The sequence below is a fragment of the Agelaius phoeniceus genome, chromosome 3 (assembly GCF_051311805.1).
Source record: "Agelaius phoeniceus isolate bAgePho1 chromosome 3, bAgePho1.hap1, whole genome shotgun sequence".
NCBI lineage: Eukaryota > Metazoa > Chordata > Aves > Passeriformes > Icteridae > Agelaius > Agelaius phoeniceus.
The window spans coordinates 83,428,724-83,456,236 of NC_135267.1; the positions used below are offsets into that span (position 1 = coordinate 83,428,724).

At 39.0% G+C, this 27,513-nt stretch overlaps 1 protein-coding gene across 1 annotated transcript in view; it reads right to left on the reverse strand.

Moving 5' to 3' along the window:
• The window catches only part of KIF26B (kinesin family member 26B), a 272,342-nt gene that overhangs the window by 72,993 nt on the left and 171,836 nt on the right, over nucleotides 1-27,513 (reverse strand). The gene's annotated exons all lie outside the window — the stretch shown is intronic.

Here is a 27,513-nt window from a genome sequence, read left to right on the forward strand (position 1 = left end):
CAGAGAGGCTGACAAACAAAAACAATAGAAACAAAACTGAATGGGAGCCCCTGATGGGAACTAAATGCAAACAGTACTTTGACAAATGGTACTTGTCTCATGTCACAGAAAGCCACTAACTTCCCTTACCCTCAGCTGCAGTATTACAGCATAACATTGCCACTGACCCTCCTCCTTGATAAATGCAACACTATAGCAACAAAAAACAGCCAGTGAAGAGCCATCTGCCTTGTGACCCCTACCACATGATTTCATCCACTGTTTGCTGTTTATTAAATGTTGCAATAAATAGCAGCAGTATTTGTGAATAGATCAGTAACCAACCACTTGCCCTAAAATGAATATCCAGTGCCTGTTAGCAGGCTTTCTACATTCCCTCAGCTGTTATTCTGCAATCTTAATTTGGGCAAAATTTCTATCCTCTTCAACCTCAACTGCCATCTTCTGACTTCTGAGTGCTTAAACCATGCAACCTTAACATTCCTTTAATACTGCTATTTGTCAACAGAATAATTCATTCTGCTGTAACTTAGGAACTGTGTAATTCTTCTAGCAAGTAGCAGACTTTAATGAATGGCACCTGATCAATAATGCAGAATTCAACATTTGAGAAAAAATAAAAAAGCCTTTTTCATGAGGAGTGTCTGCAGGAAATGTCAAAATCATTTATCAAGGGTCCAGGCTGATAGCCTGCAGCTGCTGTCCACAAGAATTATAAAAACATACATTGTTGAGTCCTGAAAATATGTTTTTTTGTACTGAGTATAACTGGATTTTTCCACAAAATAAGGACTTATTGAGTATGAATGCAATGGTCTTTACCAGAGTTTTGTTAAAGTAAAACTTTGCCACAATAGTACTTTGTCCCTAAGTTGCTAGTTATACAGGATTATTTTCATTTGGTTTCCAGGTGCACCTTTAAAACAATCCTCACTGTAATTCTAGACAGGCTGAGTCACTTAATACATTTGTATTTGAGTTTCAAAATCTCAGATTAACAAGGTAATCAGGCAAACATTACAAACCAAGACAAGAGTAAGCATTTTATCTCTTCCTGATATTTAGGTGCAGCATGTATCAAAGGAACAAGTAGTCTTTACTGGTTTGGAAAGCTTTTACATTTCCTAATAAATGGTCTAACAAGGAAGCACAAGGTTACTCCAGCTCCTTTGCTGAAAATTCTCATCCAGAAGTATATAGAGCAGCAATAGTTAAGGGCTACAATCACAATTCACAAACATGAGCAAGATTATGAAAATAGAGGTTTGATGAAGTTAAGTCCCACATGGCTTAAAAACTTTAAGTGGCAAAGGTGTCAGATCCTGAGTACAGCATGATCAGTTTTCAAGGTATGCTATTTAAATAGCTAAGAATAATCTCATCCTGGACTGTACATATCCAAGCAAGGCTCCTTTCATTGTACCTGGGATGCAGCAGAATGGGGACTGCAATGGTTTTGTAACCTTACTTTCTAAAGATCAGCCACTTGATCCGCTTGGAACTGCTTAAGAAGGCTTCACTTTGAGCTAGATTGAGCTACACTGGCCATTTGATTTCTCTTTTCTGATGCAGGCAGAAAGTGGTGGATAAGAACAAGTGGAGAACCTTGATGAGGGTGGGCAGGTCACAATTCTATAGCTCCATCTCTCTCTCTGAGCTGGGTGACAGAGCTGGCTGCTCCATCTCCTCTAAACTCTGAAGATTTCCACTTTGGATGCCTTTGGGGGCCAGCGATTCCTGCAGAGAGCCTGCAGCTCTGTTGATACTACTGGAGATAATGCTAGCTATCACACCAATTAACCTGCTTCTAAATCCATCTCTTTAAACAGTGCTCTTCCACCTATGACAATTTCTGTGGTGACACTGCTATTTGTCATTGGTGGCACGGCATGCCAGACAATGGCTATAAAAGTAGCAGTCGGTGCACAGGTTTCACAAATGATTGAAGCAACCAGCCTTTTCTTGAGCAACAAAGGGATCTTTCATCTTCAGATAATTCATCCTCCATGCTTGTCACTACTGCAGCCTAGCATCAGGAAAGAAACATTCTTTGATGCTTGTAAGGTTTTATCACTCATCACAAAATAGAGAGATTAATGAAGGGGAATAAGGGGGGGGTGAAGATGAATTTATTATTTTTAATAAAAAGCATCTTCCCACAATAGATTAGAGCATAGGCAGAAGAAACAAGCGAAGTAAAATATATCAGAATGATAAAAGGGTGAAGGTACTACAACAAATTACACTTACAGAGCCATTTTTAATGTGAAACACAGAAGGAAATTTGATTAAATATTCAAACTTCACATCTAACGTGATCCTAAATCAGCACTGTGTGTTAGGGAAGGAGAGAGATCTACTGCCTGTCTGTCTGGTGAAGGATGGTTTTATACCACTAAACCTGAAAAGGGTATGTCTTGAAATGACTTGAGCCAGACTGATCATATACATCAGTATGAAATGTGAGAAGCACAGAAAGCCAGTGTGGCCAGAGCTGGGCCAGAATCCAAATCAGAGTCATGCCAACCACAACAATATTTAGATTTTCACTGGTGGAGCCAAAGTCCTCTCTTGGATCAACTTTGGTTGAAAAAATTGTGGTTTTTCCTCAGTCATTCAGTACATAAAACCTTCCAAATAGTTCCTGGAATTGACAGTACTACATTTAGACAGAATGAAGCTCAAATCTGTCCAGTTGGGAAGCTTGAGGTATAGTAAGAGGCATTATGACAGCTATTAAGGTGAAAAATTAACAACTTGAGTTTTTTAATTGCATGTCTAAAGCTGCCTTTATCACCTCATGTCCATTACTAAAGCTGTACTTTAGTCCTTCCTTTTTTTAAGGACTTTCCTCACAGCAACATTCATCTGTCAGTGCTGCAAACCATGCAGCCCTGTGCTTACCTATTCAACAGTCAAGTTTCTTCCAACAGTCAAGTATCTTTCATTCTTACATAGTATTTTTGCTAAACGAATAAAAAATCAGGATATAGATCTTAAGACAGTGTGCATCTCAACTTTGGGTATACTTACATCTGGATTTTGATTCCAATTATTCCATAAGATAAAGCTAATAATTGGTAATATGTCATGGTTCACACACTACTTTGTCTACACCACTGCTCTTCCTGTATTTTTGTTAAATGCTGCACTGAATTCTGTTAAATTCTGCTAAATTACCTGACTGTAGGTGAATGCACATTAGCAAATATCCAAGACAAGTTTTGGTAAAACTAACGTTGCATATGAAAAAAAAATGTATATAACATATGGCATGTAATGTAAAAGAAATTCATTCTGTCATTAATTTTTACAGATTTGTATAGATGTTTCAAGAAATGTAGCTCTGTCAAGGTGCTCCAGGACTTACCCCATTCTGTGTGCAATAAGAAAAAAAAAAGGCACATTTTCAATGGAATGGTTACCTCAGGATGTCCTCGGATACTGAGGGATTCAGTAAACCTCTTAATATTATTTTAATTACAATGTTACAATTCATCATGTCAAAACATAAACATACAGATTATATAAAACTACATTAGGAGACCTTACATAGCCCTGATTAATGGTCTCATAGGTTGTAAAATGAATCCAAACTGTAAATTTAATCTGCGGGCTTTTCTAAAATGTGAATTATTGACTTGACACATTATAATAACTCTTTCCAAACTGTTGTGGTCTATGGTTCAAATCTTTTCTGTATAGCTCACTGACATGCAGAGTAAGCCTAATTTACTACATCTCTTGCTGCATGAACATCCACAGACTGCAGCATCCTCTGAAATGTATTCCAAAACATTGCAAGGAACCAGAGGGACAAAGGCATGAGGAAGAAAATGCCTTTAATCAACAGTGACTTCCAGATAAGAACTCCTTAGAATCCCTCCTACTAGCTCACCTGGCAGAAAAGTGTCTACCATTAACAAGGTACACCAATGCCTGAATATGTTACAAGGACTCTGTTCTGTGAATCAGCTGCCTTGGCTCTCCCATGATTTCCTTTAGAAAGAGGTAATTTATTTGCTGGGTCAGTATGCTGTGATTTTCTATAGGCCTAAGACAGGAGAGAAATTTCTAATCCCTAGCAGATTATATCTTGATTGCTGTGTTAACATGAGCCTCAAAGAAAAATCCACTTCAACCCAAAAATTTCAATCAGCTTTAAATAGCTCTGAGGACTGAAACAAACCTCAGCCCATTTAAGAAATTGTAGATTCTATGGGCAAAGAAGCCATTCTGGATCCAATGGTCCTACAGACCATAGAGATACAGCTGGGCCAAGCCACTCACTTGTGTCACTCGCTGCTGCCATCACCCACAAAGGGCATGGAAACATTGTCCCCTCTCCCTCAACAGCCAGGGATGAACTCAAAGCCTGTCCTGCTGAACTTCTATTTCCCTGGAGTTAAAATGCCAAACTCAAATCAGGCAACATATTTTGCCTTCTTTTTTTCCTGGGTAACAGGAGAACTCTCAAACATAACCAAACTGAAAACTGTATCTTGTTGAAATATACAATTGAAGATCTTTTGGTTACAGAAAATAATTTACGTTTTAACTTGACAACTTTCAATTACATCTTTAAAGACTCAAACCTCAGAATTCTTATTTTTTCAAGACAAAAAATTTGTTTTATTTGAATAGAAATAAAAAATACAAAAGACTAAGATTTTCCAAGAAATACTGAAAATATTTTGGATTCATTTAAAAATTCTTTGTTGGAAAAACAGTGTTTTCCTCTCTGACTTAAAAAAATACTTTGAAAATATAGCTTATATGATGCATTACATTAAAAAAATGAAATTAAAATACTCCATACCTATAGAGTAGCGTAAACACAATTGTTTAGCGGTGGAAATAAAACCAAATCGAACAATAAACCAACCAAGCAACATGGGACTGGAAAAATTTCAGCTATTTTTTAGCTCAATCACTAGCTCCACTTTCAACCATCAGTTTTAAATAACCCAATTAGATTAATATTGGCAACTAGCATGACCTGACAGGGAGCAGCTATCTTGAAATATAGACATTAAAACAAAAAAAATGACATTAAAAACTAAGTTGTTGCTTTAGTAGAACCAGACCTACTTACTGGGTATGTATCAAACATTTAAATGCTGAAAGAGTTAAGAAAATCCAAGCTGAACAATAAAATCAACTAGTTTTTAAATATGTACATTAGACTCCATAAAACTGAGGAAAGTAAAATTGAGCAAACTGATATTTATAAAGAATTCAAATCACACAATTATATTATCTTTTTGAAGTAGTGTAACATATATTTTGCAGAGTTAATCTACACTTCATTATTCTCTCTAAAAATTAGTATTCAGGGAAAAGTCTACACACATACACTACATTTTCCCATTAAAAAAAATTATCTTAACATGAAGCAAAGTAAGTTTTGTTTCCAAAAAAAGATATCCCCAAAATCCAGCCTAAAAGTCAACACATTTTTGCACAGAAAATTTTGAAGTTTCAGTAGACATAGATGGCATACTGCTCTAAATCTACATTTTCCAAGAAAAAAGTAGGAATGCTTTTCACATATAAACCTAGGAAAACGTGTAGAAATCATTATTAACCCTTTGCAAATGGTTTCTGCACAAGAATAAAAATGTAGAGGAGAAGTATACAGGCTCTCTAAACCAAGATGAAGCTGGCTTTTCTATTTCTAACATCCCATGTTCCCTTGGAATTCTCAAGGGGAAGTAACTCTAAGAATGTTAATATGAAGCCTTTCACTTCAATATGCAATACTCACTACTGCCTAAGGAACCACACCTCCTACCACATGTCACCTCACTGCCTACAACCACTAGTAAAGAATCCTTCCTCTGATTTTCCCAGCCAATGCCGCTTCACACAACTGAGTTCAATATGTCCTTTACTCCATCAGGAATGGCCTTTGATAGAGGCATCAGGAGACTGGACTGTACAGACCACTGACCTAATTTTTGCCTGTTACAGACAGGCATGTACACGAGTTTGTATGGATCTACCTGATGTCCTTGCAGCTGAATCTGTGCTCAATGCCTTCAAGGATTCCTTCCACTCCATTTTACATTTGTATACAACTCGAGTTGCTGTGACTCATTAGGTACATACCATTATTGCTTTGCAAGAAGCTCAAGTATCTTGAAAAGAAAAGTTAATCTCTCTGCATCTGACAATCAATAAATCCAAGACATAACTGGGTTAAATATGACTCTCTCCTGATAAATTCTATGGATTTTCAGTTATGCATTACTCAACACAGTAATTTTATTCATAATCAAATTGCAAAATTACTCTTTAAATTACTGAAAGAGTGAGTGCAAAGCAATCCCAGGACTTGCAGGATCTCACCTTCCTTGCAGTATCATTCAGGCATAGAAGTATGCTGCCCTGACCTACACTGGATGCCATGTGCCCACCAAAGCTGCTCTACCACCCCCCTCTGCAACTGGACAAGATCAACCCACCACCACAGGGAAGGAAAAAAGGTGCTGAACTCTATTTGTCTGGAACAAATGGCACTGTGTAAGTGTCCAAACAAGCACAAAAAATGCTGCATGGTATTGATGGTATTTCTATTCATCTACCACAAGCAGAGCCTGAGCAATTTTCTTGCAGTTTTCTATCAGCACTCTTCATTTCTCGCCTGGAAAAGCTCTAATGCTATTCCAGTCCTAAGTCTTTTCTGGACAGAGATGGAAACCTGCCAAAACCTGCAGGAGTACTGTGAATACTGTGAATGAGGTGTGCTAAGGAGTCTTCTGGGACTACAGACTCAATTTTACACAAGGTCTGAGCAAGGGTGTGAACCCAGATGTCAGAGGTAAACTATTGCATTAACCTACTGTGCCTTTTGTCTGCATTCATAACAAACTCATGCTGTATTTAATGGACAAGGCTGTACTTTCTTCACAGCCACATGGTGACAAAAGAAGTGCTATAATATTAATTTGTAGGGGGAAAAAGTACCATGTGGAGCCACCTTTTGCACTGACAGAAGATGCATACTTTTCCAGTGACACCATAGAGAACAGTAATCAGAAATGAAGGGGGATTTTTTCAAAAGCCTTCAAAGACCCAATAAGGTTGCAACTGAGGCCAGTGATAAAATTCCTTTTGCCTTCAGAGGAATAGGAAGAGAAGTGGGTCCTTGCTGTGCTCTGCCAAAGCTTCTGCCCTCTTACCCGTGTCTTATGCCACAGCCTGGACTCTGTTTTTCTCATGTCACAGGATCATAACCTACTCCTATATGTTATCTTATTTTCTAAATCAAACTAGAAAAGCAGATGAACAACACTGAACAAACTGATGGGAAAGATAAAAACAACTGCCACTAACAAGCATTTTTTCAGTGCACGATGGAAGGGAGATATGCCTCATCTGAGAGCTGTAAAGATTTTTAAAATACTGCTCTAAAAAATATGGAGATTGTTAATTGAGCATTCATAGTTTAACACCCTTATTGTGACTAACCAATGAGCATATTTATCCAGTGGATTCACTGCCATGAAATTAAAAAGGAATAGGGTTGCTTTGGTTTTTTTCCCATTTCAGCCCATGATAAATTCCTCTTTATTTTACTAGCTCTCTCACATTGTATTAACAGGACTTTATGAAGTGTTTGCCAGGCCAAAGGCTAATCTAATTACATAGACCTTTCTGGATCAGATCCATTTGTCACAGACTATTTCAGTGACTTGGCTTCTGTCTGTGCATGTATGTTTCTATAGAAAATTATAAAATCAATGTTCTCTCCCCCAAGCTGTGAGTTTCCATACTTTTATATACAGCCTTCTGAAAATGTTCCAAATGTATTTTAAAAAGTAAAAAAAAAAAAGAAAATTAAAAAATGGAGAGGTCATTTTTTAGCATGAGTTCATCTGAAATGATTGTTTACACTGCAAAATTACTGTGTATCAAATAAATATTTTTCTGCCTGGGATTGTCTTTAAAAATATTCATTAAGACACAGAGATGCAACTTCCTTTTCTCTTCTCACTCTTCCTCCTATGATTCCCATCTGCTTAAATCATTACTTTTCTGCAGCAAAGGCAATTCCACAATGATGTAAAAGACTGGTTTATGTGGTCAAGGACTCTGAGTGTGTACTTCAGTAGTCAAGAGAAAACCCACACGGGTATGATGTACCTCTTGAGGTGTAAAATGTCTGTGGAGGGAATCAAAAGCAGATGTCAGGTTAGATTCATCCTTTCCCTGTTCCAGTAGATGAAACTCCGTGTGCCGAGTCACGTAAGAGCGCGCTGCGTGCGTGGGGCAGCTGCACATCCACTCGGGGGGGCAGGAGCCCAGAGCCAGCCCAGGAAACATGGACTGCTCCAGGTGCACTGCTCTGCCTCCTTGGCCCAGCACTCCAGGCACAGCCAGGCAGAGCATCAGCCAGCAGGACGCGTCACCCGGCTTTGAAACTGGGAGCTGCAGTTTTGGGCAGAGGGGAGCTTGAGGTGCAACCACAGTCAGTCCTATGTGCATGATAGAAGACTTGACAACCTTGCTTAAATCTTAAACCCCACTAAGCTGTGACTGTTTGTCCTCTCTCTGGCACTGCAGCACTGCTGAGGAGCTCCCTCACCAACTGGTGATTCCCACAACATGCAGAAAGTCTACAGAATTCCTAAATTCCAGAAGAAAACCTGGTTTTCTGGGAACACCAACCTTTTAAGGGCTCAGATAATCTCACACATGGAAAATCCTACAAATCCCAAACAAAAGTTATGTAAGACTTACTTTCTGAGGTTCTTGAGAATATATTAGGACTAAGGCACTAAGTATTTCCCCACCCTCAGCAAGAACTCAGAGGTATTTCAGGCATTCATGTTGATAGAAAGTTTTCTGCTTTGTTACACAAAAACTTCAGTTCAGCTATTCAGCCACCAGTCCCCCTGTATCCTAACAAAGTAACTTACTACTACTTCTCCTGATCAGCCTCTTTTTTTGTCTCCCCATGTCTTTCCCTCCAACCCCTAATAATTTTGATATAAATCTGAAGACCAAAAGGGACAGAAGCAGCAAATGTGACAGAAACAGAGAGTAAACAGCTAACAGGTTGAAGAATATAATGAACAATAATCTAGAGAAGGTGAAAGTGCAGATACTGCCAAAGAACCTTTCTAGTACTGTCACCTTTAATAACTTTCATCTTGAGTTTTGCTAAGACATGAAAACGAAACCATTCAACTCAGATGTCTGCTGCTGGTCTGTCTGCCTGTCAACCTCAAAGAGCAATTTGGTTTCTGTATTTCTCTGCAGCAGCACAACAAAGTCATTGAGCTACTGAATCCCATATTCTCACAGTACATACAATAAAAGGGGCTCCCAAGGTAGAGCAGCATACCAGGGAAATCTGTATTCCCACTGAACAGACCCAGATGGGATCACTGTGATAAAGGCATGCCAAGACCAAAGGAAATGCTGCAGGAGCATGCCCCACTCCAAAAGCAACAGCTGGCAGGACCATGGAAAGCTCATGAGAGGAACCCTGCAGCTCTTGCAACCAGGAAGGGAAGGTAGTGCTAGAACACAAGGAAGGTCAGGAGTTGCCTAGAGCCCCCACTATCCCTCATGTCATTCCCATGTGAAATGAAGCACATGGGGGACAGAATATGGGGCAGTTCTACCCATCTGCAGACTTTCCAGTCTGAGCAAAGGGAAGGAGCAATCTGTACATCTTGTTTCTGGTAGTGTTCAAGTTAATTTTGAGGCACATGCATCCAGCCCCCGGGTCCCAGCAAAAGCCCTGCACAGATGACCCCAGGCATCATTCAGGTAACGGATTTTTAAAGTTTACTTGACCAAAGCTAAAGAGTGTTTTCTGAGAAGCCACAGCATACACAGAAGAGAAACCAAAACATTCCAATTAAAGGCCTTCTCCTGTTATCAGAGGATATTGGATTAGTGTAAACCACATCAGAGGAAACTAGTTAATCCATGTTTGGTTGATTTCTACACTGGGGAAGCCAAGAGATTTTAGCAGTCACTATTATTTACAGCAGTAAATGTCAGTTTAATGACAGAAAATCCAGTGTTATTTTTTCCCCTGAATGATGAGGATTTTCTTGTTTCAATATGTACACATTTCTAGCTCTCTGACTTCTAAAACAGCAGTATAAATATACTTTGATTTGTGATATTAACTTCTAGAATATCCATGACACGTTAATTAATGGTAGTGATAACCTCCAGAGGCTTGCAAATAGGAACATGATGTAACAGACATGGTAAGTCATTTCAGGAGTACTTGAATTTCACATGACAACAGTTCTCTTGGGTGGAGGAATGGGCTAGGAGAGCCAAGATTTGCCTGGGATTGCTCTAGGATTACTAGGATGCATCCTGGCACAACACCTATGGTTATATTTAACAGGAAAGCATGAGAACTCTGTCATGTCCCACTGTATGCATAAGCCAGAACAGCCTGTTCACCTTTTAAGTTGCTTTCCAGGCAAGCATACTAAAAAATAATGAGCACACCTCCAGCCACACTCTTTGTTAAAATAAAAAAGGGGTTCTTCATTTATGGTCCCAAAGTTTCCACATTCCAGGTGGGTTGTTTCTGGCCTTTTCTCCTTGGAACACTTTTTAGACAAAGGAGTGCTTGTATGTTTTGCTAACCCTTAGTTAGTACTAACTCTGTACTTGAGCTTTCAGGCTAGGTGGTATTTTTCCCCTTTTCTAAATGAATGCCTTGTTCAACACATTGTTGATCCAGACAGAAGAGAGGTATACTATACCATAAGGGACCGGTTTACATGCAGCAATATACATTTTTTTATTAATGCAATCCATCATTTACCTTATCCTCCCTCTGAAGAAAACAAAAGGATCAAATTTATATGTAACTGCCCAATGCAGAGATTTTTAGAAGACTTGTTTATGAAAAGAGAAACCAGCATGGGAGTAAAGTATAATTCATAACATACAAATACTTCCTAAAGGTACAATAAAGCTCATGGCATCAGCAGAAATAAAAAGCATTATGGGAGAAATAGTAGCATATCCTCATGTTAGAAGGCATCAGAGAAAGGTCAGGAAGGGAGGGTAATGGGGAGCTGGTAGCACCACCCTGGCCCACACTGTGAACAGCAGCATTATCTGAGCAGGAGGGAAGGTTCTGTCTATGGTAATTCTGTTAAGATGCTGTTTCTGGCAAGCAGCATCTCAAATACCAGCTAATACAGACATTTGATATTGCAGTAATGGCATCTGCACCAATTACAGTTCTTTTGTATGCCTCTTCACATAACCAGAGTGAAACTAAATTCTACTTCTTCCATCTTTTAAAAAAATTAGACATGATGCATCAGGTGCAAGACATAACTAGATCTTCAGCAGATCAGCAGAGCTGACCTCACAGAACTTTCCCCTGTCTACTCAGTCTTGTCTTCAGCTGTGTTTCAGGCATCTTCCTGCACTTTTATTAGAGTATGGTTGATGGGACTGCTGGGGGAAGCTCATGGGAGTGAAGACACAGACTGGTGTAAAAGGAAAAGTCAGATTCCAAAAAAAGGAGCCAACAGGGAAGGCAGCCCTGAGATGAATGTTGGAGGATGAAAATGTGGGAGTAGTTAAAAGAGCATGGATAGGTCATATTTTGGAAACAAAGGCATAAAGCAATGAGGGGCAAGCTGCAGTGAGGACCTGAATTCTGCAGTGTAGGAATAGTATTGCAGTCCAGAAAACTAGAGACAGTTAGCGAAAAGGGCAGGCTGGAAGAGTTAGGAATCAAAGTCATTAATGAACTAAAATTAGACTGTAAATCCTTTCAGATCTCTCACCCATTGTGGTAATGATGCCCTGCCTCTTCATTTCACTGCAGAGACTATTTCTGCTCATGAGACTGTAAGCAATTAGAACAAGAGCCTTTCACTGTCAAACACCTCAGAAGATACACAGATCAGAAAACCAGCTCACCTCAAAATACACACTGGTGCAACTACTGTGAAGTGTGTAAGAAATGCAATGGGACAGAATTTGGCAGCTGATGTCAGTCAACAGAAGAAACAGAAAATATGAAAAGCAAAAAAAAAATGGCAGGAAGCTGCAGGCAAAATTTGTATATCAGAAATGGAATGGAAAGAAGATAATAACCTATTTCACTCCATCAGGAGGTGATCACTTCTCTTGTTACTGGTGTGAGGACAAGCAATCTATATTTGATCCTGCTCTGGTTTTGTGTACTCTGGGCCTCACAAACCTGTTGGACCTGTGAAAACAAGTATTCTGAGAAAATGCACAAAAATTTTAGGGAAAAGAAAGTGACAGTTTTTACAACAGCATAAACAGATATGGAATCCCAGCTTCTGCTGGAAGCACTGCCAGCAGTAGCACTGCTGTACTGTGGGCTGGCAGCTTTCAGAAAGAGAAGCCTCTAGGTCTGGGGTTTGTAAGCAATTTGCCACACTTGTCATCCTTGCCATATAAAAGCCTTTCCCAAAGGACATTGTTCTAACAAAATTATCCATTGCAAAGGCCAGCAGCATGCTCTGGCTCATCGTGTCTCAATCTAGGCTGCATAAAGAGGAAAGTCAACCATGCATGTCTATCATCTGGACAATTAGTCTTTCTGACTGCAGACACAATTCTAAAAGGCTAGACCTTAGAAGCACCTAATCTTTCAGTTGGAAATTATTTCTCTTTGTCTGGCAGAAGCATAGAGCAACGAACGTCCTGTGAGAACAATATTCAGAGGCTTAAAGCAGAATCAATGTAAATACATCAGAAGCATCCTTGTAACCTCTCTGTGACCAAACAAAAGAAAATAAAAACATTTAAAAATTGTGTATTTGTGATACGAAGTAGCTAAGAACAACAACAAAAGAAAGAAGATGAGCACAGCATACTGGTCCCTGTGCACCTCCATTTACATTTTTGATACTGCTGTGATCAGTCTCCTTTGTTTATCCTATCTGCCCTCTGCACATCCTCATCCACTCTATTAAATACAGAGGAAAAAACTCACATGGCCAAAGAAAAGGAAGAATTAATTCCAAGGAACTTTTCATAATCACAATACACTACCTTATTCTCTGAACTGCATTCTGTATCTGATTTACATGAAATTACACTACCTTCCCATTATCAGTTAAATTCTTTTAGCATTGTCCAACTGCTTGTACTGGCAATCCAAAGGAAAGAAAACCCATGAATTACAAGCAACATCCTTACAGATCCACAAGTATAAGGGTCAGGTGAGTATAACTGACAAAATACAGCAATTTACACAACAACAAAAACGTTGTTGCTTCATCTGCAATAATGATTTATCTACCACATTGTGTATTTTCTGTGAAAGCAAAGCTCTCAGTCAGGCAAGGTCTAAGAATCTCCAGTTCATTCTTACTTGTCTTCCTTCAATCTTTTCTGACACTTTAACATCTGCTCAAAAGAAATTCTTCAAAGGGACCAGATCTGAACCATGATGACAAAGGCATGTCAAGATGGAAGTAGGAGTAAAGCTGGGGATTTTTTCAGTCTGAATTGACAGGAAGATTCACTTCTCCTTATCTGTCTTATCTCTAAGTTCAGTAACACAGAGACAAATTGGCTTCCTTATGGGAGGAAAGAAGCACAAGCAAAAGCATTTTTATATTATGGGGTTACAACAGCCCTTATTTTCAAGCTCAATAGCATCAAATGCAAATTAACATCTCACTTAATATGAAGCTCTTCTTGCCAGTCTACAATCCTCCTCAACCTTCCACCTTGTCCTGCACACTCTTGGAAGTGATGTGATCTCTGGCAGCTATTTGGTTTGTGCAAGTTAAAAGGCATCACTACATGACAGAGGTGTTTTTCTTTGACTTTTGCATGCACAGGCTGGGATGTGAACTGAAGCTATGATTGCTGGGTCAGTCTGCCCAACATGCATAAATGAAGATTTATTCGGGGGGTTTTTTAGTTTGTTGGGGTTTTTTTAATGAAGTGACTTAAAAACTAGGAAGTTGCCATGTTGACAATTCTGTTCTCTAAACAGACCAGGTACAGCATCAACCATATCCAGATCATTTTACCTATTAGCATACCTCAGCTGTATTTGACTAGGGCCATTTCAAGGGGCAAAAGAATTGTTTATTTTGAGTGCCAGTTTAATCTTGGGCTCTCAGTCAAGACTGCTAACTCGCATACTGGTTTTCCTGATCTATTTGTCTATTCATTGGGAGACCACCAACAACCTTCCCTCCATGGTTCTGAATCTCTACCTGTCTGAATTTTGAAAATATCAGGTGTTAAACATCTTCTTTTAATAAACTATCTCTCCATTCTGTTTCCATTTTGGGATACAATAAGAAACATTAAAATAAAACAGGCTCCCATAGCCTCTTTCAAACTTTGATTTCTCCAGCATAGCATCCCTCTGAGAAGAGAAAGAACAGAATTCCTGTATATTCCCACACAGTAACAAGCAGTTGCCAGAGGGACTTTTGCCCACTGTGCAGCAACTGATATCCTAAATAATCCTTAAACTCCAGTCACCACACATGGCTCTCATGAGTGGTGGTCTTGGGTGGAAACAAGGGCAGCACATCTGCAATTTTCCTAAGCTTGCAGAGCAAGACAAAAACAAGGTGCAATTTATACTTCCATTCTTGAAATCCCAGCAGCAGAAAAGCAGTATTCATGAAGAAGTATTTTCCTTCTGCTTGTAAGAGTCATAGCTATATTTGGTTCATAGAGTTTCTCAAAGCAGTCAACCTTACAGAGCTTTACATCCTTTTGCCTTTTATTCAAAAATCTGTATTGATATCTAGTTCTGAAGAAATTCACTTCAGAAGGTAACATTTACATGACAAATACTCAATTCATCTTCTGATTCAGATCTTAGTTATTTGTTGCATTTCTGCAATTTACTAAAACACAGCTCATTTTGAAGTATGAAAGGTCAAGTCTCCAGAAAGTATCAAAATAAAATTAATTACAAGTTCTTGACTGTTCACAGTTAGAGTTTTTTATCAGCTGGAGTTTTGAACAGCCATTACAAAACTGGACCAAAATAATTTACATCAAAACAAGTAAGCATGTTGCAATGTAAGGCTGTGTGCATTTTTCTCAGCCAGTAAGGAGGACAACGCAAACACTCCTCCAAGGAGATGATCAAGGGGCACGGATGGGCAGCAGTATTCTAAGGATTAAGGTGTCAAGGGCAAATTACTATAGTGTGGAGCAGCTGGACTCAAGCATAGGTCTGCTGGATCATTAAAGAAAAATGACTAAATTGATTATTATTGCATCTTTTCTACAGATCATGACCAGCTGAATAATTTTAGCATCCAAAAGTTTAGAGCAAGAAGCATGCAAAAGCCATTGCAAAATAGATAAAGCTTATGTTCTTGCAAGGCAGACTGCCCCATATTCCCTGCTCTGACCCCACAACTTCCCTGTTCAACAGGGGTGGTTGGCCTTCTGATTGAAGGCCGTGGACACTTAGTTTCACCGTCACATTAGAGAGTCACCATCAGATTCCAGGCAGTCACACAAGACACCATTTGTGGTGACTGAGAAAGCACAAGTCAGTATTGGATGCCACACTAACTTTATTTCCTTGATTTGCTCTCTTATGAGGTTACACGGGTGGATCCAACTATGCAGCCAGTAAGATTTCATACACCCATGCCCACCCACACACAGACTGCTTTTCCAAATTGACACATTCCTCAGTGGTGGTCTTCCAGCCCAAGGGCACATGCTCCCTTCCAAACATTCAGCCGGTCATGATCCATACAAATGATAAAATTATAATTCATTTATTCATTGTTCTTCAATCATCCAGCAGACTCATGCTTTCAGTGCAGCTGTTACCACGCAACACTTCTGCTTTATTCTTCTTGCCAGGTCATTTAATACTGGACTAAGTAACAGACACGTTTACTTAGTAGTGTAGTGTTAAAGATTTCCAAGGGGGACAGAGATTTTGGTGAACAGTCTTCTATTTCACAGGAACAAGCTCAACAATAAGAGGGGGGAAAAATAATTGTTCTCTGAGGGTGCAGTTCTTTGCTAAGCTGCTGCTCCACCAGTGTACTGGGTGCTCAATCAAATGGTCCTCCCTTGATAGGTTTATCTCTCAGTGGGCCAGTGTTGCTCGGATGCAGCTGTGTGAAATGACTGTGCATTGCACTAGCTTCAGTACTATTTCACTGAGAGCAGGATTTAGTGTCCTGACAATTGCTTAGCAAATAGGACTTGAAATCAAAGTGACAGCAGTCTATGCCCTACATAAGGCACATTTTGGTACCCAGCAATGGACCAAAGTATAGTTCTGAGTCATTATTTTAATTCTGTGGAAAAGAATCATGCAGAGGCCTCAAAATCTGATAGAGCCCTGACAGGTACAGGTAGTACAAAACATGACTTGGGGGTAGCACAATCATCCAGTGCCAGAGAACCAGATACTTACATTTCTCTTTGCCCAATCAACTATTACATCTCAAGAAATTCAGGGACTCTAGGGATTTCATGCCATTGCAACCCAGAAGGAGCTCACAAACCTCTGGGGAACAATTGCATCCATTTGTCCCGAAGCCTGAATATCTGACACTTGTAGTCTCTTGTCTGCCCATACTGTGGTATGGGTGTAGGAGCAGAAAATGATAAGAGATTTTTGTAGAGGAAGGCTAATAACCAGAATACTCTTCTTATTCAGCATTATTAATCCCTACTGAATTAGATGCATTAGCAAAAGGTACTTCATTCCTTTGGAGATAAAAAAAGAACAGTCTGAATTCTTGAGGAAATATTCTGCCTATTAGTGTCTATGTAAAGCCCCAGAAATAATGCTCTCAGAGATGAAATGAATAATAAGAAAATAATAAAGGCAAATTTCCCTCTATGTCCTACTCTGCAATTAACTGTTCGAAGCAAATCCCAATACCCTTAATCTCAAGAACTCTGCTTATCTGCCCATCCAGTTATTTTTAATTTGTACTTCTATATTACTACTGCATTATTAATATACCCTGATAAGATAGGAAATAGCCTGGTGGTGTTCTGTTTCAGCAATGCCTCGCACAGCATAATAGTCTTTGTGACTAATAACTCCTTCCAATCTGAGGGGATTCATGATTCCCTCAGCTCACGGACTAGGAGGCCCTGGGGGGATCCCGTTTCCTCCCCTGAGTTGTTATTCTATTTCCCCAGGGCAGCCTGGGCCTCCCTGTGCTCCCCACATGTGCTCACACTGTTATCAGTCAGAGCAATGCCTTCTCCTTCTGTGGGGCCAGGAGAGACGTGCCCCAGGTGCCTCTGTTGGAGCTCTTGCCAGCACAATCTCACCACGGCTCCTCAGAGCTGACCATGGGCAATATTTCAGGTATTTTAGTAGGAGTGGATAGGGAAGGGAGGGCAGCTTTTCTAGGCATGCTGCTTCCAGAATCTGGGCTCAGGCGCTGCAGCCAAGCTAGTCAAGAATCTATTTCAATTGCAAATCAAGATTTGTATTTGGAGGAAAACTCCAGTAGTACCAAATGTTGGAAAGAAGGGGCAAGACATTAAAACAAAGATAACTGCTCTCACACCATATGGTTTGAAGTACATATGTCATACTTTTTTTTGTGGGGAAAAAGGGGGCAGGAAAGAAAGGATCAACAATTTTTAAGTTTTCCCACATCTATGTTTCTGTTATGGTGTATGTGATGCTGTAAAGGTTATTGTACAGCTTTCCTCCTGACATTTTAATACACATCCCATTTTTTCCAACACATCTTTTTCTGTCTCTCCTTCAGTATAGGTACTGTAAATTGAACAGATCTCTGGAAAAATCCAGCAGCAATTAATAGGGGTGAAAGCTGTTGGGATCTACAGAAACACAACCGAGCCTCACACACATCTAGAGAATTTTATGTAAAATGCTACTATTTGTACAAGCATTTTCCATCACCACATAGGAGAAAAAAAGATAATGTATTGCAATGTATTGTATTGTAAGATTTAGCTAAGCAAGAAAAAGAATATTAGTCTGGATTAAAATCTGTGAATTTAATGGCAATATCTTAAGGGAATGTTGAGTTGTCTTTAAAAAAAATCTGCTCATTTATAAAAAAAAAAAAAGCTAGTTTACAGCCAGTTAGCCTTACAATTTTTTTCAGATAACTTCCTCAAAATGTCCATACATAGCTTTTTCCTCTGTATTTCCACTGCACTGGTGAGGAAGAGGAGATGAATACACCCACTTATAAGTCTATAGATGAAAATATACACACCTCATGTATAGTGAGAATTACACAAACACCTGTTCATCCACAACCACCACAGGTGCACCCACTCAATTTCTCACTTCTGAGTGTTACAGGAGAAGTTTTGGGCCTCACAGGCCTTAAAAATGTATGGGCATACCTCCTGATTTGTTATATCAAACAGGTCAATGATTTCATCAAACTTTTTTTTTCCTTTACTATATAGAAAGATTCTTTCTTAATGAAAAACAGGAACTGTTTTGTTGAAGTATTTTCATATCTGGTATTTCATATCTCACTATCCAATGAAAGATAATTTAACTGCTAATCACTTTGGGAACAATACGGAAAAGAAAGTCTATTTACATTTGTAAATCAAAATGGCATGTGGTTATCAGGAATCCACATCCACTAATGAAATGTTTCCAAACCCCAAGCCACGCTGCCTACACTTCCAGTAAGGAGTTTCCCCTGGAAGTGATTTATAGGTCACATGACAGCAATGAAAATCTGGCCATCCAAGGGCCAGAGGCTGCAATCTAACAGGTGAGCACATTATGATCATCTTTACAGAGCCCCCCTGACAGAAGTACAACTGAACATCTCCAGTCCTTTACTCCATAAAGAGCAGTTGCATTTGGTTCGATTTGCCTAAGGCCAAATGTGGAAAATGTCTTCTTGGTCCTTTTCAACAAAGGTCTGTCTGCTTTATGCAACCTGCTCAGTTGCATGCAGATCTGCTCAGCCAGAGCTGGGTGCTGTACAGTGAAAAGCAGAGGATGCAGACTTCCATCTGAGAAGAGGTCAATGTCCCTAGAACTTTCTGCAAGCACCTTGTTATTTGTATCTCACAGCAGCTGGTTTTCTATTAAAGGTTCTGTGCTGAACACAAGAAGAGCTTCTGTTCCTACTCAGAGATTAATTTCACCTCTACTTGAGCCAGCCAAAACACAGATATCTCATTCTAAGGCAGTTGTCTATGTGATCAACTGAAAAAGAGAGGTACATCTGGTAGGCAAGTCAGCCCAATTCTCTCCATTTCTCCATGACAGGAATACATTTGAATAGCCAGGATCAGAAGGGTAGTGATCACCTAGCAACATGAATTATATCCTAAGGTGGCAATAATGGTGGCACTAAAGCATGAAGGAAAACATAGGAATACAATTACTTGAAACATGGAGATACATGTTCCTCAAAACAGCACAAAAAATGGATAAATGACATAGAGAGATATTCCCAAAACCAGATTTGAATCCTGAAGGAAAAGACAAAAAATGGGGAGACCAAGAATAAAAGGAGATACATTTTAATGGTATTCTCCGTATTAAAATGCAGTTCACGTTGGCTCTTACTCAGCTGAGCTAGTTATCTATTGAAGTCAATGTTGTACCAGAGAAATGAGGTAAGGCCCAGACCCTTAGAAAAGAAAAAACAGAACGACCTTGCAGTTGAACCAAGAGGCTCAGACAGATCATTAGCCCATGATGTTACAGCAGAGCCTCCTGCAGTGTCACCATCCCGCCCGCACCACTGCTCTCCGACACGTGCTGAGAGGAGTCAAACACAAAAGAAAAAGGCTGGGAGGAGAAGAGCTTTAGGGAATTTTAAAGAAAAAAGAATTGTAATAAGGTCTACAGCTGACTGCTCAAAGTTCAGTGCCTGTTACTTGCCTAACATCTCAGAAAACTAACCACGGTCCCACATTTAGCAAATGATCCACTATTTAAACTCCTTCTTCAGCATTGATCATGAGAAATACTCACGAAATTTTCAATTTCTGTCATCTTGACTTTCCTAAATTATATTAATCTCTTCATCATGAATTTACAAATCAATTTAATGAGGTGAGATGCAGAGGAGAGGGCAGGGAAGAAGGGGCAATTTTGGGAAGTACTAGTGAAAGCCTTAAAAAAGAAATGGAAGTTATTAACCGGAACTATCAAAATGCTCCAAAATATCAACCAGCAGTACCACCTAAATTAAAAAGCAAAGTAAATAAAAATACAGTATCTCAGAAAAACTTGGAGAAGACCAGTATTAAAAACAACGGGTTTATATCCTAGAAAAATAGGAATAGAAATAGAAAATAGAAAAATTTTCATTCAAATTGCATGTCCTTCAAAGTTTAAGAGACCTTAAAATATGTGACCACTGTATTGTCATACTATTTCAATAATATGAGAATACTTTGAAACTTTACTTACAAGATGGGCAAGAGTAAATGTTTCTCTGGCTTCATTAGGTTATCAACCATCATTGACCAATGTGAGCTTTGTGTATAAGGCCCATAGCCAAGTAGAAGCCCACAAATCATTCCTGCCACTAAGTGACTTGAAGCAAGAAAGCAGTCAACTGGCATAAAACTTATAGATTGCTGGGCAAAAAATCATATGACAATGCAGAAGGTGCTGGATAAATAAAGTTACTTAGAAACGTATAAAACCTAGTACCACCAACCTGAAGCATTGTGAGCAAGCTAATTTTCCTTTTGTTCACCAATGTTTACAGAAAAATCCATCAAAACAGACCAAGGTAAACAATACAAAACTAGACTTTGGAGCTCTTTTCCCAGGTGAAATGTACTATAAAAGAAATACAGAAAATAATGATTCTTCTAACACATAAATAAAAAATGCCATCAAAGTGAGTTGAGGTTTCATATTTTTTCTGTCCAGTCCAATTCCACCTGGAAATCTCCTCCTGCCACCTCTTGTGCTCACAAGCTCATCAGTACAATTTCTGAATACATGTAGGAAGATGTCACTATAGGGACAGACATTTCAGTAGTTTTTGAGGAAAAAAAAAGGAATTTAATGAGCAACAGCCTCTTGTCCATATGTGCCATCACTAATATCTGGTACTCAGATTAGTATACAAGTTTTTCTCTGTGATATATAGAGAAAGAGATCTTTTTTTCCCAAAGCAAAGAGTTTCACTTAAGGACTAAGTTACTCTCTAGAAAACATCATTTTCTCTGCTGCAGTTTTCACACCACCCTCCCCACCAGTGAAGAGGAAGATGTCTGCTAGTTTGAAAGATGGCTTTTTTTTAATGGAAAATCAGCAGAGACAAAGGAATTTAGAGAAAGATAGGTGCCTACATTAGTGGAGCACTTCCAATGCTCCCAGTTTCCTTGAAGTAGCAGCTTCTAGAAGCTTCACAAAGCAGAGAAACAGCAGTTACAGCGGTCCTTTAAATCATGGAAAACATGACTGCATATAAATTTATTTAAAATACTCGTTAAAATGCACTTTAAACCTCCAAGTCAACCAAAATGCAATCTGACAGGCTTCTGGCATGCCTGGGTTGGTACTTCCAAATCCAGAATAAGCTTTACTTTAGAGAAAGGCACACTAAGTGTTCATTAAAAACATGATTGACAAAGGTAAGAGATTTTTGTTAACAGCAATTCTTCTAGATTCTAATAATTTCACCTTTTACTTAAAGCAGCTTGATCTTAAAACTCCTCCTAGAAAATCCCATCTAGCAGGAATGTAGACAAAGTGCACAAAAGCTTCCACCAGGTCCAACCAGTACATTTCGTGGGGAGAAACACAGTTCTGAGCAAGTCTGACTGGAGGGCAAAAGGCCACCTGGATCTCATTCCAAGTGGAACTAACTAATTTGTACAACAATCATGTTGACAACAAAGATGAACACATATGTCTCCTTTAAATGCCTCAAGGGATCATCCTCTCACCTTTCAGTAGCCATGGTAACTTTGGGGGGAAAAAAAAACAGCTCTCATCTCAGAAATTGTTTTCTCTGATAGAGGGTTTAAAATCACTTTTGTCATCTATGCGTTAACTTTTGCCCCTATATACCTGAAGGATGAAGCTTTACAAAGGAAGGATGTCTGCTTTACAAAGGAAAGAGAACTTCTTCTCATTCTTTCTGGCAATACCTTAAAGATGGCTGGCAGGGAAGTGAAATACAGAACATATTTTGCAAGTTGGGCTGGGGTTTTTTGCTGACCATAGCACAAGTTTTCATAAACTCCCACTCAATGTATGACAAAAATGTAGACAAAACTGTATGACAACTGTAATGTAGACAAAAAAAAAATCCTGACATCCATCAACCAGCATGTTAAAATGAAAACTCTGATAGTAGAAAGGGAGGTTTCCTGTACCTTTTGGACTTAAACAAGCTGTGAATCAATTTTTTCCTTCAAATCAACTTTGCAAATCATGTAAGTGTAAAAACGAAGAACGTTTCTTTACTTCCCTGCACTGATACAAAGAGTTGACATGGCTATTGAAAAAATCTTTTGACAAGAACCATTCACACCATGATTTATAAAAGCCATAGCCAATGCAATAGTTACTCATTATTAACACCCTTATTGCATTGCTATATAGCTCAGATTAAAGCATGCCAAAGACAGCACAATAATTGTTGCCTGATTTAGTGAAAAGTAAACAAAAACTACTTTAAGGCATTGGACAGCTGAAATGCTAGCAGCTTGTGAGCCCAAAGCATTGGCATATGCTTCTGTCCCAGCCAAAACACAGTTGTGAATCTACTCACATACCTGAACTGCTAGTGCATTAGAGCTTTCTTCACTGTTACTTTTGGCAAATACTGTGTTGGTTTGGTAGACACACTTTCAGGTCAGACAAAATGTTTCATACAGTTTTATGTAAATCAGTGTGAGAAAAAGGTAAGCTTCAGGCTTGTGTAAAGTAGATAGCAGATTTTGGGCTTATTCAATCAAATACTGTGTTGTGACGAAAGATTAGATTCTTCAGCCAGGCACAGAAAAATTATTTTTAACTGAATTTTCAGTTAAAGACTGAATAGTCTTTACTATATGACACAGATCCTTGGGAGAAAGGTGTATGACTCAGGAGTCTCTATCACACATCCTGCTGCCACTCCTGCTATTTGGTGGTGTCTTGGTTCCCATTGAGGGCCCCTTCCAGCCTCACTCCAGGCTCAGCCCTGTGCTTGATGAGCTACCAGCTACCACATCTCTCATTCACTCACCAGACTCCCAAACCCCCTCTCTGCTCTGCTTCCTACCCCATCCTACACACTTGGAAAGGGCCCCTTGGGAGCCCCTGCAGCATAATCAATTATTTACTCCTTAATAATCTCCTCTTCTACACCAGCTTGAGAACAGGTATCTAATATTACACTGCTGATGGGCTGAGGACATCACTAACAAGACGACCAATAAAACCTCATTGTTTCTTTTTGCTTCCTGTCTCTCTGTCTGCTTCTTTTCCTACAGTGAGATTATAACTGCTCTGGACAGAAAGAGGGGGTTTTAATCTGAATTTACACATAATTTAGCAAAACAGGTCTAGGCCCTGCAAACAAGAGTGCTGCTGCTCCAGAAAAATAAAAAGTAAACAGAATCACAAATCACAGTTGTTCTTTTAATAGGTCAAAAGAACTACTCAAAGAAAGTTCAGTGGTGACTTGCTTTTCCCAGGTAGAAACCATGTGCAGAGGAATGATTTTAGTGCCCAAGCATTGCTATTTTATTTTGAGATTAAGAAGTACCAAATAAGAAAAATCCACACCAAAAAACCCCCAACAACAAATATATATATATACATAAGGAAAAGTAAACTAATCTCTGCCCAAACATAACAAATATCTCTCACTGACAGAGGTTTATAAGACTACACACAGAAAAATAATAAATGAAAGAAAGCAGAGGGACCACATCCATTTATCCTACCCCCCTGCCACCTAAAAACAACCTATTTATTCAGGCTGGCAGAAAATTTTTCATTCCAGCTGTTTTTCATGTCAAATGTGAGATTCAGCAAAACAACATCTTTCACAGAAAGAACATTTCAGATTTTCATCAAAAGTGTTGGTTTACTTTTGATTCTGTTTGACAGAAAATGGAAGAGGAGGTGTAGAGGGAGGATGGAGGGAAGGAGACTGGGGAGCAAATCTAAGCAAACCTTACTAGAATGGCCTTACAGTACAGTTACATCTTAGTGCAGGCATGGAATAATTTGTTATTTCTGCACAGACCACCTTTTTGCTCTGTTATTGGCTGTTGTTAGGAAGGACACGAGATTTAAGAAGTATCTTTCAGAAAACTGAGATTTGGGGAAACTTCAGTGCAGCCATCCAGAACAGTAGCACTCTCTCTCTGGATAAATTCAGTAAAAGCAATCTGTTACTCAGAATATGAGGATCCAAAGACAGCAGAGAGAGAAGAAATGATGCTCAAGCTGTTGCAGTTTATGGAACAGGATTTCCTTTGGGCACTCAGCTCAAAGGAAAACTCTCAAGAACTGACTGTGAGGATACCACACTACCACTCAGGATCACCTCTCCACCAGCAAATGTAAATCCAAAGTACACAGATAAATTAGGATTCATAAAAGCACTCCTGTTAATATAGTTACAATAGGGTCACACCTTTGTATTTAGCATCAGGAAGAGCTATTTGGAAATGAGTGCAACAAAGAATCTGAGGCTTTACTTGTTTCTTTGACAATGTGGTACTTCTGCTAGGCTCAGTGGTGTATCTAACATCAAAGTAAAATGCTGATTATGGAGTCCTACCATTCCATTATTAATATAATTTCCTGCTTCTTGAAGCTGAACTTCAGTTTTCAAATGATACTTCTTTCAAAGTCCAGGCTGGTACAGTTTTGATTTGCAAGGCATTTTGTAAGAAAAGGTATGAAGCATGCAACCTGAATATACTCTCTAACCCTTTTCATCAGTTTAGATGCTTCAGTAGGGGGTTCTACCCATATCCATCCTAAATGAACTGCTTACTAACTTTTAAATGTATTGGTGATAGGCAGATCTTCCTCTTTTAACTTTAAAAAAAATTATATGTCTACACATGAAATATAAATTCTATAATTTTAAATAAAAAATTGTCATTAATCTTGCAATGAGAAGGAGAATCTTTGAAATTTCTAGTAGAAGCGAAAATATAAAATAGCAACTGTTTGCTTGCAATTTCGTTTTAGAAAACTGTGAAATTAAACTTACCCTGAAAGTCTAAGCGTTGATGTACCCAACTTCCTATCCTTCACATCTTGGATACCCACCTCCCCTGGAAAACTGACAGATCTCAAGCTGACACCACGCCAGTAACACCCAGCGTGTGTGCCAGGGCTCACAGTGAGCCTGCCTTCCAGGCAGCCTGAGCGCAGCTGTGCCCTGGAGTTTCAGAAATCCACAATCCGTGGCAATGGCCATCCCTCCAATTCTGGTGAACCAGAATTTCCAGTAACAAATTGTCACATTAGAAGCTGCCCAGCCTACTCAAACCCAAAGTGAAATAGAGTTTTATCATGCTGAGATTGCTCATAAAATTCTATTTAAGTACAAACCAGGAAAAAAACCTAAATTATTGAAAACAACGTTTAGCTTCCGTGAACCCACTTCTTCCTCACGGGTTCACATTTTATAAATTTATACCCTTACAGAAAACGTTATATGAGAAAAAATGCAGAGAAAAGTAACTGGTTTTAACATGTTCCTATCAAAATATATCCCAATGTAATTAAACAGAACACATAAACAAGGAAAATTAAAAGCAAATAAGCTGGAAATTCCATTACCTCATCTAAAGTTTTCCCAGTCTGACAGATAAATTACACTGTTATCCTGAACTAATTTACTTATTGTGCCTTGCACCTATATCTGGAACATTAAAATGAAAATTGTGAACAGAGGCAAACTGATGGGAAACTTTGATGAAAGTATACAAGCTTCAGGTCATAATTATAAGGTGACTCCTAGAAGAAACCAAAAAGGTGAAAAATGAAAACGGCTTCCAGAAACTGCAGGTTAGACATATTTTTGCTAATGGAAATGCAGAAAAATTTAATTTTTCTAGTATGATTATATGAAATAACCTAATTTGATTTACTCCTTTGAAGAAGCATGTGTGTCAATGTGTTAAAACCTCTTAGCTATTTATATGCTCTGATAGTTTTGGGACAGTAAGTCTGAAACAAAAATAAATTCCTCCTTCATCATGTGAGCTGCAAAATTTCAGTTTTATTTACGTAGCTGGAAAGCCTGGAGCCTGTTCTTGTACATGGTTTTGCAGAAGCAAATCACAGGTCTGTTTGGGAATATTGCAAAACTGCTTCCCAAGGCCTCTCCACTGCAAACCAGTAGTGAAAGGAACAAGAAAGGCTCAAACCAGCTTGTAATGTTTAGACAGAGCTATGTTTGTGTCTCAGTGTGTAGATCCTTTCCTTGGGACATGTGAAAATAATGATCAGGAAAAGTGCTGATGCAGTCCAAGATGGGAGATGAGCCCCTGTTTCCAAGAAAACACCCTTGATAATTCCTCAATGGAATTTTTGTTCAGATGCAACCTGTCCCAAGCACAGAAAAGTAAGACTCCTGAGAGGATGGTTTCTATTGTTAATCTATTCTGTAGCAACTTCCCACAGCAAGGAACAAGTTCAAGTTTACTCCTCTTTCCCCCACTAAAGTCAGAACACTTATCCCTATTCAAATTTTATAAGATCATGACAGATTTCTACATTTCATCTCACCTACCAGGCCAGAGGAAAGGAAGAGAGCCCCATGTTCAGGGCATCTCTTTTCAAACAGGCATTAAACCAACCATGAAAGTAATACCATTGTCCTTTGAAAAGAAACCCTGGAACTGCACAAAATAAGAAAGTGAGTATCCAAAATCAGCAGTGAAAGTTCTGAAGCCCATCCTGTGCTCAGCAGTCCTAGATCATACGTTACAATTTCTCTTCTAAACAAAAACTTTCAGCAAATTCATTGTCACTGCTTAGTATTCAAGAAATATGGAAAAGCCACGCACACAGATGTTTGCATAAAAAACTACCTTGATTAAAGCAAACTGCTTTTCTCAGCAAGTGCATGCTCATATTCCCAGATGTAATATGCCAGGCTCTCCCATTGTAGCAGGAAAAAAGGGAAGGGCCACTCAGACAAACTACAAAGCAACAGCAAACTATATACCCACCTCCTCCACCACCTCAACATAAGTGTGCACCTAAACAGCATTTTAAGAGGGAATGATTATGCAGAATGGGAGGAAATAACATGACAGAAGAAAAAGGAACAATTTATCATTAAAAGCATAGGTTTTGTTCAGGTAAATGTACTGGAAGAAAGCCAGTAGACATAAGCCAGAAGCAAATTACAGTGTGTCCAGGCAAAACACCAGTCTGGAAAGCACAGGGATCAGGACCACAAAATAAACCATAGCAAGCAACCACTATACAGTTTAAACACAGCCACAGAGACAACTACTCCCAACTCCCGAAACCCAGAATGGATATTGGAATGGATAATGCATTCTGCCTCCTGGCAGAATGGACATTAACTCCACCTAGTA